This window comes from Protobothrops mucrosquamatus, unplaced genomic scaffold (genome assembly GCF_001527695.2).
Source record: "Protobothrops mucrosquamatus isolate PMUCROS unplaced genomic scaffold, P.Mucros_1.0 scaffold1414, whole genome shotgun sequence".
Classification (NCBI taxonomy): domain Eukaryota; kingdom Metazoa; phylum Chordata; class Lepidosauria; order Squamata; family Viperidae; genus Protobothrops; species Protobothrops mucrosquamatus.
In genome coordinates this window covers 315067-329739 of record NW_015387599.1, presented here as the reverse complement: position 1 = coordinate 329739, position 14673 = coordinate 315067, and positions in this window count along the sequence as shown.

Sequence of the window (14673 nt, the reverse complement as noted above, 5' to 3'; positions counted from 1 at the left end):
CAGTAAATGGCTAGGATTATCTAGATTTGAAAGCTAAACAAGTTTGTTTTTCATTAGTCCTTGGATGAATCACATGGTATTAGAAATTAAAAACATAACAAAACAAAAACCCTGGAAGGTAACACTTCCATATTGTTTGCCAAGAAAACTGCATGGATGTATCCATAAAGCTTTAAGGACATGTCCATGAACTTTGACTTGAGGGAGCCTTGAGGGAGATTACAGCTTATCGTGTTGCATGGCTCCAAGTTTACTGTGGTGAATTCAATAAATGATATAAAACAAACCATTGTTCTATAACTCAACCAGCAGTTTTCTGCTTAATGTATAAATTCTTGCACTATTTCTACATGCAATTATACGTGATAAGAATTGGCAGATTGTTTAGCCAGCATATTAATCATTCTGTCTGTGTGCATCCAGATCCATTCAGGTCTTGAGAAAAAAGTTTGGTTTGGCTGGTCATCGAAAATGTAAACCGTATTTGTACATATAAAAAAACACCAGCACTTACTTTTTAATGAAGTTTGGGGTTTAGCTAGTGTGCAATAAAAATTGGGTAGGGAGCACTGCATGCCAAAATGTTTGTGCCTTTAGTCTCAATTTAATGCCACTGTCTACCAATGTGATGGTTTTCATCTAGCAAGCTGTCTCAACACTGCTGTGCATCTGGTATTTTTAAAGTTTAATGTCAAATTAACTGGCCCAACTGAAACCAGACCTTGCAGTATCCAGGCAACGGTTCCAAAACAATAGTTAACAAGAGATTTCAATGTGTGAAATTACATGCAGCAGAAAGAAAAGATGGCCTACATAACATATTTGTCTTCTTAGTCCTATTTGAACAAAGCTATAAGTTTTTGTGCATCCTACTTCTCTTCTGAACTGCACTACAAGGTGCCACAGTATGATTTCCGTCTCATGCTTTAGGCGTGGCAAAATGTGTTTTATAAGACCGGCTTTCAACTGTATCAAACTAGGATCTGCTGCTTTAAGATATATCCTGCAGAGGTTTATTTGCCTTTCTTTTACTTGAATCCATGCATGTTTCCACAGGGTTTAGTATATCCATACAAAATAGCAGCCTATTTCAGTGTCAATGGCAATGCATGAAAGAAAAATGGGCAGAAGCTCCTGATCTTCCGCTGATTAAAAAAAAGGGGGGAGAGGAATTTTTGAAGATGAAGAAAGTGTTCTTGATGTCATGCATAGACATCAGTTATAAGTGGGGTCTAGTAATTAAGACACCAGGCTGCAAACCAGGAGACTGTTCTAATGCCACCTTAGGCATGAAAGTTGGTTGGGTGACTTTGGGTCAATCTCTGTCTCTCAGCCCAATCCACTCACAAGGTTGTTGTCATGTGTCTGACTAATGAAACACTTCAAAGAATTTTCAGGCATGGCTTAACCTAAAAAAAACCCCCCTTTATTAGTGTAGAGACGTGTCAGCACGGCATGATGGATGCCAAGATCTGAATTTCCCTTCCCTTTGCACATAACATTCCAGGCATTTCCCCTCCCCTATTTTGGGGTCATGATTACATCTTCCAATTAACTTGGAGGGCAAAGATTCACTTCCGTTCATTTTCCCGGGCTTTCCTTACTAATCTCCTCCCTTTTCTCTGTCATCTGAATTAACTCTAAAAATACCAGACAGTTCTGCATATTTTGTCAAAGCAAGAATATTCAATATTAGCAGCGTTGACAGTTGTTTTTCTAGGGAAAATAGGAGGAAGAAGGAGTATTAGGTATGTTTGCCACTTTGAATTATTTATAAAAATAATAAAGACAGAATAAAATAAATAGCAAGGAGAATGTCACAAGACATAATGAATTTGAACTTATCAAAAATCAGGTGTTTCTTGTATGTACAGTTATCCCAAAATCTGACTTGCAGCAGCTCACATAAATTACTTTTTCCTTCAGTCAAATGTTACAATTCTTTTCACTGAAGATTCAATCTAAAAATTGCAGGAAATTCAAAAGAACATAAGCAATATTCTGCTGGATCAAAGCAATATTTGGTCAACCATAAACATTTAGGAAGCTTAATAGCAGAAAAAGTTAAGCGGTATTTAGGTATGCTGCCTATAATCAAAGAAGAAATAAACAGCAATTATGACTAATAGCAACCGACAATCTAATCCTCCATGAATTTACCCAATGTCTTTTTAGAATCGTGCACATTGATCACTTTTACCATAACTAAACAGCATCTTCACAAAAGTATAGCAGAAAGGTGAGTTCCTGCTCCAGCATCACATTACTATTTAGAAGACTCACTGAGCTGGGGAAATAGCATGATGATGATCATGATAATTCTTCTGATTTAAAATAAAAGATTTCCATGAAGTCATAAGAAGATAAATAATAAGATAGCTGTTGTCCCTAGGCTCTTCAATATCAAAAATAACACGTGACATAAAAAGGAAAATAGTGAATCAGACACTAGATTGTCAATTTTTTTTTATAAAGGGCTAACCAAAGTAGCAATAATTTCAGGGAAACAAGAGCCAAAGATTCCTGCATTTCAGCAGAAACCTCAGGGTCCTATTTCCAATCACTAGCTCCTCTGTTAGCTGATGGAGGGAGAAGTCTGATGGATCTGGTCTCACTGCTGGATCCTCCTTCACTTTTCAGTGCAGCCTGATCTAATAAAGAAGCATGTTTTTGCGTATTGGCTCATGGGAGGGGAACAACGAACACACCATGATCTCCCTAACTCTTATTAAAATGTAAAGACAGAAATAAGGGCCCTCCCATTAGCACTGGACAATAACAAAGTGCAAGAGAAACAGGAGTGTAACCCATGGCAGATGCAAGCAATCTTTTTTTTTTTTTTTTGCTGTCGCAATGTTCAATATGTAACTAAACAAGTTGGAAATCTTTTTCTTAGAGAAGAGGAAACTCCTGCTTCTCTGATTTATTAAAAGGAGACAGAGTGAAAAGCTTGTTATGGAGACTAGGTATTTATGAGGGTAATAGAGAATGAATCCCAAATGTTGTAAGATCAGGTCTGTTTTTATATATGAATGTTGTTGTTGAACATGCTTTTTTCTTTTCAGTTGGCCAGAAGATTCCAAAAGCCATTGAAGTTGAGTTCACTGGGCCTCTCTGAAAGTGCCAAATGCTTTAAATCCAGCATTCCTCTCTCCTCTCCGGTTTCAATCATGCTCCTAAATTCCCTTTTATAGGGCTAGGGCTGTCAAGAACCATTTGGTTCCTTCTTTTGTGCTGTTCCACCCATTTCTTCCACTGGGCAACTTTTATCTTCAACAAAAAAAAGATAGTATGTGTGCATTCTGGAATTTTGTCACCTAATAATTGGCCAACCTCTTTTTATCACAGATGGTGTTAGACGAATAAGAATATTTTGTAGAAATATTGGCTTCCTGGTGTATGTCAGTTCCTTTGATTATAGTTTCTTATCTGTTGTCGTACCAAAACACTGCATACTTCCAAGAACTTCTACAACTGAACTAGAATTTTTAGAGGGGCAAAAAGAAAAAAACAATTTGTGTCACATGAAAAATAATCATAGTAGCTGTAATTAATTTCTTACATTTATTTCTAGTTATATTTAATATAAAGAACCAGTTTGATCTAGTGCAGGGGTAGGCAACCTTGGCTCTTTTATGACTCGTGGACTTCAACTCCCAGAATTCCTGGCTGGCTCAGGAATTCTGGGAGTTGAAGTCCACGAGTCATAAAAAAGCCAAGGTTGCCTACCCCTGATCCAGTTGTTAAGGCACCAGGCTAGAAAGCTAGAAAGTATGAGTCCAAGTCCTACCTTAACCATGAATGCCAGCTGAGTGCCTTTGGACCAGTCATGCCCTCTCAGCCCAACCCACTTCACACAGCTGTTGTTCTGGGGAAAATAGGAGGAGGGTGGTGGGTTGGATGTGTTCGCCCCCTTATTTATAAAAAAAATAATAAAAATGGGATACAAATAAATAAATAAAAGTAGATCACATATAGTTTTTATCCATTTTATTTTATTTTATTTTATTTTATTTTTTATTATTTGCCCCAGTACTGCATATTTTTGACTCTGCAGGTCCTAGAATACTCCAGTCAATGTCCTGGAATGAAATATATACAACTAGCCCTTGACGTACGACCAATAATTTCTGTAAGCAAGATGGTTAGTTATGCTCAAGTTTATGATCTTTTTGCCATAGTTGTTATGCAAATCACTGCAGTCATTAAGTGAATCAGGTGGTCATTAAGCAAAATCCCCGTTGATTTTGCTTGTCAGAAGCTGGCTAGGCAGGTCAGCAATGGTGATCACATGATCCCAGGGTGCTGCAACTGTCATAAATACATGCCAGTTGCAAAGCACCCAAATTTTGATCACATGACTGTGGATATGCTGCAATGGTCATAAGTGCGAGGTACAAGAAGGGGGGGAACTTCCTGTTTTCTTTTGCACATCAAATCCCTATATTAGTTGGAAATCTATCTGTATGTCTAACAACGTTTCCCTTTTCAAAATATGTAATTCTGTGGCAAGCATAGCCCATGCTTTGCAGATCCTACTCTAGACTAGCATATAAAATGCAGCCAGTACCCTTGACAGCTCATTCAGATTTGGGATCATTCCCAGAATTATCTGAGTCTGGAACAATGCTAATGGGAATTGTCTTGTTTTGTCCACAGAGGTACAAAAATATTAATAAGCCCACCTGCTAAATAACCTTGTCTTTTAAATGAAATTTAAAGTATGAGGTCATGTGATTTAAAAATGCTTATCCCTCCTGGAATCAGAAGTAAGAAAAGGCTCTCAGTGAGAACTGAAGGTCATAGCAGTATCTGGCAACTAAAAGCAGTCCTTTTATTGCTAATTTGTAATATATTTTTCCTGTGTTTGCCTGTCTATGAATCCTAGTGACAGCATAAGAGTAGGATGAGTTATCAGTAGTGCATACATTCACCATTTTGTTCTTCTCATGGCCAATAAAGCCATAAAGTAGGATGTTTTCATCCTTTTGGATTCAAATCTTGATTTTCATCCTTACCCATAAAAACTGGAGGCTCAAGAAGACTCTTTATCCAGTCAACCTGTGTATTCTATGGCTGAGCTATGGCCTTTCTCCTTTCTAGCCTGTGAACCTTTCAAACTTCTGGGATCTGTTAAGCTCTGCTATCCATTATGTTGGAGCCAAGGTAGAGAGTCACTTTGGTCTAGTGGTTAAGGCACCAGGCTATAAACCAGGAGCCTGAATTCTAGTCCCACCTTAGGCATGAAAGCCTTCTAGGTAACTTAGAGTCACTGTCTCTCAGCCCATGATATCAGGCTAGGGTGAGAAGCCAATCAATCAATTCCTGACACAACTATTGTTCAACATTCAGTTGATCTGGGGGGGAAATGGACTTTGCATTTGTAGGAAAAACTAGGAAGAAAAACAACGCTGGGGGCAAGGTCAGGTGACCAATGGATGGATGACATTTCATGCTGGAATAGAATAGAATAGAATAGAATAGAATAGAATAGAATAGAATAGAATAGAATAGAATAGAATAGAATAGAATAGAAGGGACCTTGGACTAGAAGACCTGGTCTTCTAGTCCAGCCCCCTGCTCAAGAAGGAGAACCTATACCATCTCAGACAGGTAAATGTCCAGTCTCCTCTTAAAAATGTCCAGTGATGAAGCACCCACGATTTCTGGGGGTAAGCTGTTCCACTGGTTGATTGTCCTCACTGTCAGGAAGTTTCTCCTCAATTCCAGGTTGTTTCTCTCTTTGATCAGTTTCCAACCGTTGTTTCTCGTACTTCCATCTGGTGCTTTGGTGAACAACCTGGCCCCCTCTGCCTTGTTGGCAGCCCCTCAGATACTGGAACACTGCTATCATGTCTCCCCTATTTCTTCTTTTCTTTTAGACTAACCAAACCCAAGTCCCGTAGCCCTTCTATGTTTTAGTCTCCAGGCCCCTGATCATCTTGTAACCATGCTTGTCTTCCTTTTGGCTACTGATCAGCCTCATCCAAATACATTTGCTGTGGTTGTAAAGAATTAAATATTGCATTATATTTAAACACCACTCTATCAGAAGTGTACAACAGTGAGAGACTGAAGACTGCTTCACTAGAGGTACAACTGCAAGTATGTTAAGATTATGACCCCTAACAGTTTAGCATAAAATTGATATAGATTAACAGTGGAATGACAAGTCTAGTATTCCCATTGCTCTATCTCAAAGAGAGCACAGAAGAATCTGGGTGTCCAGATAGATGTGTGGCTTGAGGTTTAGCTTCTTTGTGATTTCAACTTTTAACAAAAAGAAATTAAAATTTTACTCAAATTGGAACCATCTTTTATGCCCCAGTTTATGACAAATTGAATAAAGTAAAAAAAAGGAACAGAGGGTAAGAAAAGAAGAGGAAAAGAAAAGTGCAACACTTAAGAACACAAAAAGAAATGGGCTATTTAAAGAAGCAATGACCCATTTTCCTTTCAGCAGTTGCAAATATATTTACAGTATTGTGACTCCTCCCCACCTAGATTACATGACATACTTCATTTCTTCCCATGTTCAACCCCTTTCAATCAGCAAATTCAGAAATCATCATTTTTATCCATTTTCAGTAAAAAGTCTATAGTTTCCAACCTTAACCTTGGCAACTTTAAGATGTGTGAACTTCAACTCGCGGAATTCCCCAGCCAGCCATACAGGCTGGCGAATTCTGGGAGTTGAAACCACACATCGTAAAGTTGCAAGGTTGAGAAACATTGCCGTAGGCACAGAATTGGAATCAATAATAAGGATAGCAAATATTATACTGGTATAATTTTCTGCTGACTCAACGATGAGTGAATAGCACTAACTCAGCAGGAGGGAAAAACCAAGAATGATGCACATCCTCAAAATACAAATGTTAAAACTCCAGATGCATAGATCAAGTTTTCTACTTTTAACTTACAGAACAAAAACAAAGTTTGGAGTGCTAACTGCATTCTTTTAGAAAGCACCACTTGTCTAGGATCTAATCATGCTTAGGACAAATTGTTTTCTCCCTTCCATCAAATAACCTCAAAAGGTCTCTACAAAGAGATGTATTCCAGTCTTATTTGTTCCTGCTGTGCACAAAAGCAGGCAACAACATAACTTTAATATGCTTTCAAACATTCCAAAGATTATGTAATGGATAAAATTGAGCATGTTTCTATGAAATATGAGCAACAGTTCTAAACTCAATGACCTCTTCAGCCAGAGTTGAAAGTGTTTATTATGCCAAAGAATATAAACATATTCTGGATTATGCTCCCCCACTGTGATTGAGCTGAATGTTTGCTATAATTTGAGAAGAAAAACATTCCATGTAGGGTTGTCTTCTTCTTTTCCCTTATGTAATTAGTTCTGCTTCCTATTTTGTTATTATCTGATCATGTTTCACTTTTTGTTAGCATTATGATAAATCAAAAGGAATTAATAAAATGGGAGAGATGAATATATTGTCTATAGATGTTCATATAATCTAAGTCTTCACCAGAGCTCCCCTTGGAAAGATATACAGTAGGTAGCTCACATCAAAGAAAACAAACAATTAATATGCAGCAAAAGGCCGTCACAGTTTTCCATTTTTTAAAGTAGGAACTTCCATGTTAGCCAAGCATCCAAAGAGCATGGGAAGCTGCCTACAGCTCATGAATTGAAGGTTGTCCATCCTTGGTTTATGAATTAGCCCATTCTACTTCGTTATACAGAGAACAAATAATTAGATGATATTTCTTTATTAAGGAGGTGAATGAAAGAAAGGGGTGAAATACTGTGCCAATACAATTTCAGAATAATGCCTGTAGGTCAGAAATATTACAGCCAGCTGCTTGTACCAAAAGATTGTGAAATATGTTTTGCATATACCTTTAAATTAATGCAACATCATTCCTTTTTTTTTGTTCAGTTGTGTCCAATTCTTGGAAACTGCCTCCTTCCTAAAGTTGAGAAAAAGTGGCTAGCCCAAATTACCCAGCTTTGTGTCTAAGGCTCCCAGTTTCTAGCCTGATGCCTTAACCACTACACCAAACTGATTTTCATACCCAAACATCTCAGCATAATAATAAAATGTGTGCTTGGATCCCTTTAGCCAGTCACATACACTGTTGCATTTTGTATTCCACTGACTGAATGAGCAATGAATATTCTATTCTATATTCACAGTTGCTTTCCAGAACATTATGTATTTCATTTTCAAGAGAAAAGAAATCTTGCCTATCTGTGTTTCTCACAAATTTCTCTCATTATTCAATCAAGAAAGCTTTCTTCTTGGGAATTGATGAAAATGTCCTTTAGCCTTGATATTCACCAGAAACGAGCATGAAGTCCACAAGTTTTCTCTCTTTTTTTTATGTAGTGGGCAGAGAAGATGAGTCACTACTTGCATCTTCCAGTCCAAAATGTCTATTAGGCAGCCTCTGCGCTCATTTCCTTAAATTAATCTAGGCACTACAAACAGAATACTCAATTAGCATGTAAATCATTTTTAATTATCTCTGGTTAAGTTCCTTTGAGGGTCTAATAGGGGCATCCATAAGCATATAAAAACAGATGTAAAACAGAAATGTGAAAGAGTGCAAGCTGTATTTTGATATCTCCAAATTATCAGCCTGTACTGCCCTTCATTGGCAATGCCTTTAAAGTGTATTGTAATTGTTATGCCCATTATATCACCTGCAAGGGGCAGCATCTGAAATACCTCTATGAATGAAGCAGCTTCTACTGTACCAGATCTAGAACCTCCTTGCAAAACTCCCCATCATGCTCCATTTTTATTTTTTCCAAAATCAGAATTGCCAGATTGACCAAAGCAATGAGGGCCAGTGGAGATCAATATCTGTAGATCCATCTGATGACGGCCACAGAGGGAGGGAGGGATCTGTTGACGAAACTGAGAGAAAGGATTGATGTAAGAGATCCAAATGAACATGGTCTAATCCTGTGGAGATAATGATTTGATTCAGACTCCCAGATTATTGTTTCTGTGATCATCTTTTTAAGAAGAGATCTATTTTGAATATGTGGGTTAAGCATAAGTCTGCTAATGCATGCATATGCAAAGGGATTAATATAAAAGCAGGATTCATTTGTTTATTATGCAAGACTGAAAGAAAAGGTTATAAGGATAATAAGCAGTTCTGAACAGACCCAGAGCATTTTTATAGCTATTAAGAGAAACATTGCTGTCAAAAATGGAGATAAAAGGTATTGTATAAAGTGTATAGAAATAAAATGTTACAAAAGATGTAGCCAAAGAAAATAAATAAGTTAAGATTAAAAATGCAGAGAAAATGTATAATACAATAAGAAAATAATTTTTTAGAACACAGAAAGTTGTTTTGAAAATGAGTAAAGAAGTCTAAACAAGGAGCTTCCAGCACTGTGAATAAAATTAAAAATAAAATTGATTAAATGATGTGGGATGAAACTGGAACTAAGAGAATGCTGGAAGAATTTTAGAAATTTGTGAAAGAATGATGGGTGGAATTGACACAAGTTCTATAAATGTTAGTGGCCAAGAAAAAATACAGTAAATTAATCCTAAATGGAAGGAGAAAAACAGTGTGGCTGTATCACAGAGTAACGGGAAAATGTTAAAATATGGATGTGACTTGATTATGGAATGGCTGTACCATCCATTTAACATGTTTCTGAAGACTGACAATTGGAAGAACACCATTGTTGATTCCTTCTGCAAGGAAGGGTGGCGAGAGTGAATACAAAACCTGCAAGGGAATTTATTTGTGAGGTGAGTCTGGGAAGGCATATGGCAGAAGCTGGCTGGATGATCTAGGACTAGTCACTTTCTTTCAACCCAATCCACCTCACAGGGTTGTTGTTACAGGGAAAATAGGAGTATTGGGTATGTTTGTCATCTTGAGTTATTTATAAAAGTAATAAAGGCAGGATTAAAACAAGGAACAAGAGGTGAACATTAATGAAATGAATAGTCTGGAATCATAAGATGTTTTTCACCAACGTGAAGCTGTAATGGGAATGCAGTACATAAGAAATGGATATGGTTAAAACAAGAAGAGGGATGATTAGGAATGAGTGTGAATGGAATACTAAAGTGAGTGGCTATTGTCTTTAATCTGTGCATCAAAATTTAGAATTTGCAGGATGGATATGAAAGAACAAGAACACTAAGGCAGATGCTGGGACAGTAATAAATCTTGAAACAGACTTATTAAGAAATCACCCTTGAACATACCTATAGCATCAGAAGGATAGGAGTGCCTGGTGAGCTCAATTGGCTCACCTCACAGATACAATTCTGGCTGGCTAACAACACATTAAAACAATACAAGGACAAGGACAATATAAAAAAACATAAAAATGTATGATGGTTGCTATGAACAAATGCAATAAACACTTGACAGGACAATAACACTAATGGACCTTCAAACCTCCTGCCACCCACTCCATACCCTGGAGCATACCCAGGTCTTCAGTGCTTTATAGAAGACCAGCAGGATCAAAGCCAATCTATTATCGGGATTATTATGTTGCATAATGATGTTATATTTGATGTTATTGTGCTTCTTCACACACCAATGGCATCTACCTCTGAAATGGACACTGACACACAATTTCCTTAGTCTGGTTTGCTGGTTGAGTCCTAAAGCTTGATTGACAAATCACACTGAGCCATAAACTGTAATTTACAAACCATTTGTCAACACTGTGACAATTAAGAAATTGCAGCCATTTTACCTTTTGCTTTCTTTGTGCTTTTCTGTTGTTTGGGATTCTCAGATGTAGAAGGGTGGAAGGGAGAAATGCTTGAGCTTTTTCAGTTAGCATAAACAATTGCAGTTGGGTGAGCTTCAAGGTCAATTCTAGATAAAGTTTTGGTGGGCTGAAAAGTAGGGAGGAGAGCCCACGTTTTAAATTAATTGGTGAATGTGATTTATGACAGCCTTTCTTGGGTGGGAATTGCAACTTGTTATATTATATCAGAAGGGAGGGAACTTTAGTCTTGGGTTCAACTATGTAAGTGCCGATGTTTCCTGAATAAAATGTTCTTTAAGGAAGAAATCTTTGCCTTGAAGTTCTTTTAATTGGCTTCATCTATCGGAACCATGACACCATGATGGCTGAGTTTATTCAGCAACCTAAACCCAAATTGAACAAGTCACATTATGGATTTGTACACTCCAGTTGTAGATTAGTTGCCTGGACAGATGAGATCTTGCTTGATATTTGAGCACTACTGGAAGGGCAATCTGTTATTTCTTGTGCCTTCTCCTCAACCATAAATACAGTACTGTATTTGTCGTTCCCTTCCACAAAAGATTTGACATTGATGACTGCAATGTTTGTCATGGCTAACTTTTCTATAGCCTTTGCTACAGTTTGACAGTTTGTTTTAAAAGGCACCATTTCTAAGCATAAGTATTTACATTTGAGGAGATTTCAAAAAGCCACAAAGCCCTGTTTCCTTTGGAGTTCAACTTTATCCAAACTTCATCTTCAGAAACAGAGTTAGAAGTATAAACAAAGTAATCCTTCTTATCATGAGTGCAATGACGGAAGAGATGGGCTTGCAGTAGTATTTATTTCCCATTTATGCCTTCCCCCCCCCCAAGGATTATTCACAAGTACCAGTTTATTTTGTGCTCAGCATCTTACCATAATGGAGAACATTAAACACACCGGTAGATCATCAACAGACTATAATTCAGTTGTTACTCACTCAACCAGAAAGCATTATGACAAAGATTTCATGTACCGGTAGTTTTATGCCTCCACCCTGAAACCACCCTGAACCACAAGGGCAAGGGTAGCATTAATATCAGAATATATTTAGATTAAAACATTAAAAATGACTTGGAGAAGTTTCATGACATCATTTCTTCTTAGGAACTGAAGATTCATAAGGAAAATCACCTTCTTTACACAACAGATTGAAACTAGCATCTTCTACTTCAAATCAGCACAATTTATTAAAGAAACTATTACTGTCTGAGTTCACACAACATGCTAAACTTTGTAAACTATGGTTTACAAAGTACAAGCATTAACTTGGTTTGCTAATTCAAAACAAACATCTTATTGTAGAATAGCACACAAGTGAACTCAATCCTTTAAAAAGATGATTGTCATTATTAGGACTGAGCTGAATGCAGAATTAATAATATGTATAATAATAAACACATTATAATCAGTAAAATAAATTAAACAAATGATTTAAATAGAACTTCTTTACATTGGCTAAGTCTGAATACCAAAATAAGTAATTTGCATAGTAAACTATCACAATTACCAGTAACAGATTGGCTTTTCAGATTAGTTGCACCCATTCAGTCTGTCAGTTGCAAAGAACAATCCACAGACATGCCTTGCTTGACATCACTTGAACAACTAACATTTTTTGGGTTGTAGAGTTTCAATCCAGCAAGGTGAGCCAAATGCTGCACTTAGTGGAGTTGATGGATAATGGGTGACCTTCAAAGCTTGCATTCTCAATTTTTGGCAGCCAAGAAAGTACATCCATTTGTGGATTTATTGTTCTTAATGCCAATATCAGGAGGAATTTTCTGACCATGAGAACTATTAAACAGTGAAACAACCTCTCTCCTGCAGATGTGGGTGCTCTGGCTCTGGAAGTTTTCAAGCAAAGATGAACAGTTATTTGTGGAGAATAGTATGAGGATTTCTAGCTGAGGCAAGGATTGGATTAGATCGGTACTTCTCAACTCTGGCAAGTGTACAATGTGTAGACTTCAACTCCCAGATTTCCTCCACAAACATAGGGACTAGATCAGGGGTCTTCAAACTTGGCCCTTTTATGACTTGTGGACTTCAACTCCCAGAATTCCTCAGCCAGCTTAAATTTACTCAGGAATAAACCTCATTTAAGTTAGTAGTAATAATGTGACCGCAAATGCATTTTTCTGTTTCTTATATTGATGTTCTAGGTATATTTATTCTTGTTTAACACAGGCCTTATTATCAAGTACATGTACACAAGATTGTTGCCTCTATTTTATAGCTTTCAAAGTAAGCCTCAAAAATCTTCTGGACAGTACTATCATTTAATTTTCCCTCTCCCCTCCCCTGAAAAACATTTGCTTCACATCTCTCATATTCTGTTGTTTCTTCCTTTGACTATTATAATTCTTTCATAATATTTATATAAGCCTTTTCTGGCATTTCTCAAAAACCATGGAATGCATGGTTTTTGAAGTAAGTTGATAACAACTGTGGGAAAAACAAAGCTATCCAGCAAATGGTAGGCATTGTCTGTCAAAAAGATTCAGAAGAAAAAACAAGTCATTTTATTGGGCTGTCTGAAAATTACTGGCACCATTTAAGAACTTAACAAGAGAAATCTTAAATTATATATCCAATCTTTATTTAACAATTGGAGTCTCCTGAGGTTGTTTTAATCAAATTGTTCCATATGCTCAAAATAGGTACAATAAGCCTATCAAAAACTTAACACAACTATTTTAGGCTTTGTGTGTGCACACATGCCCATGTGCGTGCACAAACATTTAGAGAGAAAAAATACTGCTGCCAAATATATCTATAAAAGTTGGGAGGCTCTGGGAGTGCAAAATTTGGATCAAGCTGATACTGTTGTATTCCCATTTTGTGTACCTTTTCTGTAGTCATATTAGAGAACTATGTGGGTTTTTTTTATGCAGAGCAGTACATTCCAATCTTGCCCCAGCACCATGGTTAATAATAATAATAATAATAATAATAATAATAATAATAATAATAATAATAATAATAATAATAATAATAATAATAATAATAATAATAATAATAATAGTAAAGTTGGAAGGGACCTTGAAGGTCATCTAGTCCAACCCCTGCTCAGGCAGGAACCCTACACCATTTCAGACAAATGGCTGTCCAGTCTCTTCTTAAAAACTTCCAGTGTTGGAGCATTCACCGCTTCTGGAGGCAGGCTGTTCCATTGGTTAATTGTTCTCACTGTCAGGAAGTTTCTCCTTAGTTCTAGATTGCTTCTCTCCTTGATTAGTTTCCACCCTTTGCTTCTTGTCCTGCCTCCAGGTGCTTTGGAAAATAGCTTGACTCCCTCTTCTTTATGGCAGCCCCTGAGATATTGGAACACTGCTATCATGTCCCTCCTCATCCTTCTCTTCATTAAACTAGACATACCCAATTCCAGCAACCATTCCTTATATGTTTTAGCCTCCAGTCCCCTAATAATCTTTGTTGTTCTTCTCTGTACTCTTTCTAAAGTCTCAACATCTTTTTTACATCGGGGTGACCAAAACTGGATGCAGTATTCCAAGTGTGGCCTTATCAAGGGATTGTAAAGTGGTATTAACACTTCACTCTTTATGATTAACATTCTATTAAAAGCATAGATATGAACTGTTGATCACTAAACCAAATACAATCATTTCCCTTTTAGCCACAGCTATATAGCTTTCTTCAGAGTTCAAATATGGTCTGTATTTATCGGGCTTTACAAAGAACAATTATATTTAACTGAGGCATATCATGAATTCTAAAGTTAATATTTAAAGTTTGATGAGGGATTATCAAAATTATAATGGGACTGGTTCAGCCTTTCTCTGCTGTCTTTGTGCCTAATAAAAGAAACTCAAAGGCAAAGCTGTCTAAGAAACAGAGTCATGGAACACATTCCCCAATGATTCCATCAGCAGGTTGGTTAAGCTATAATATTG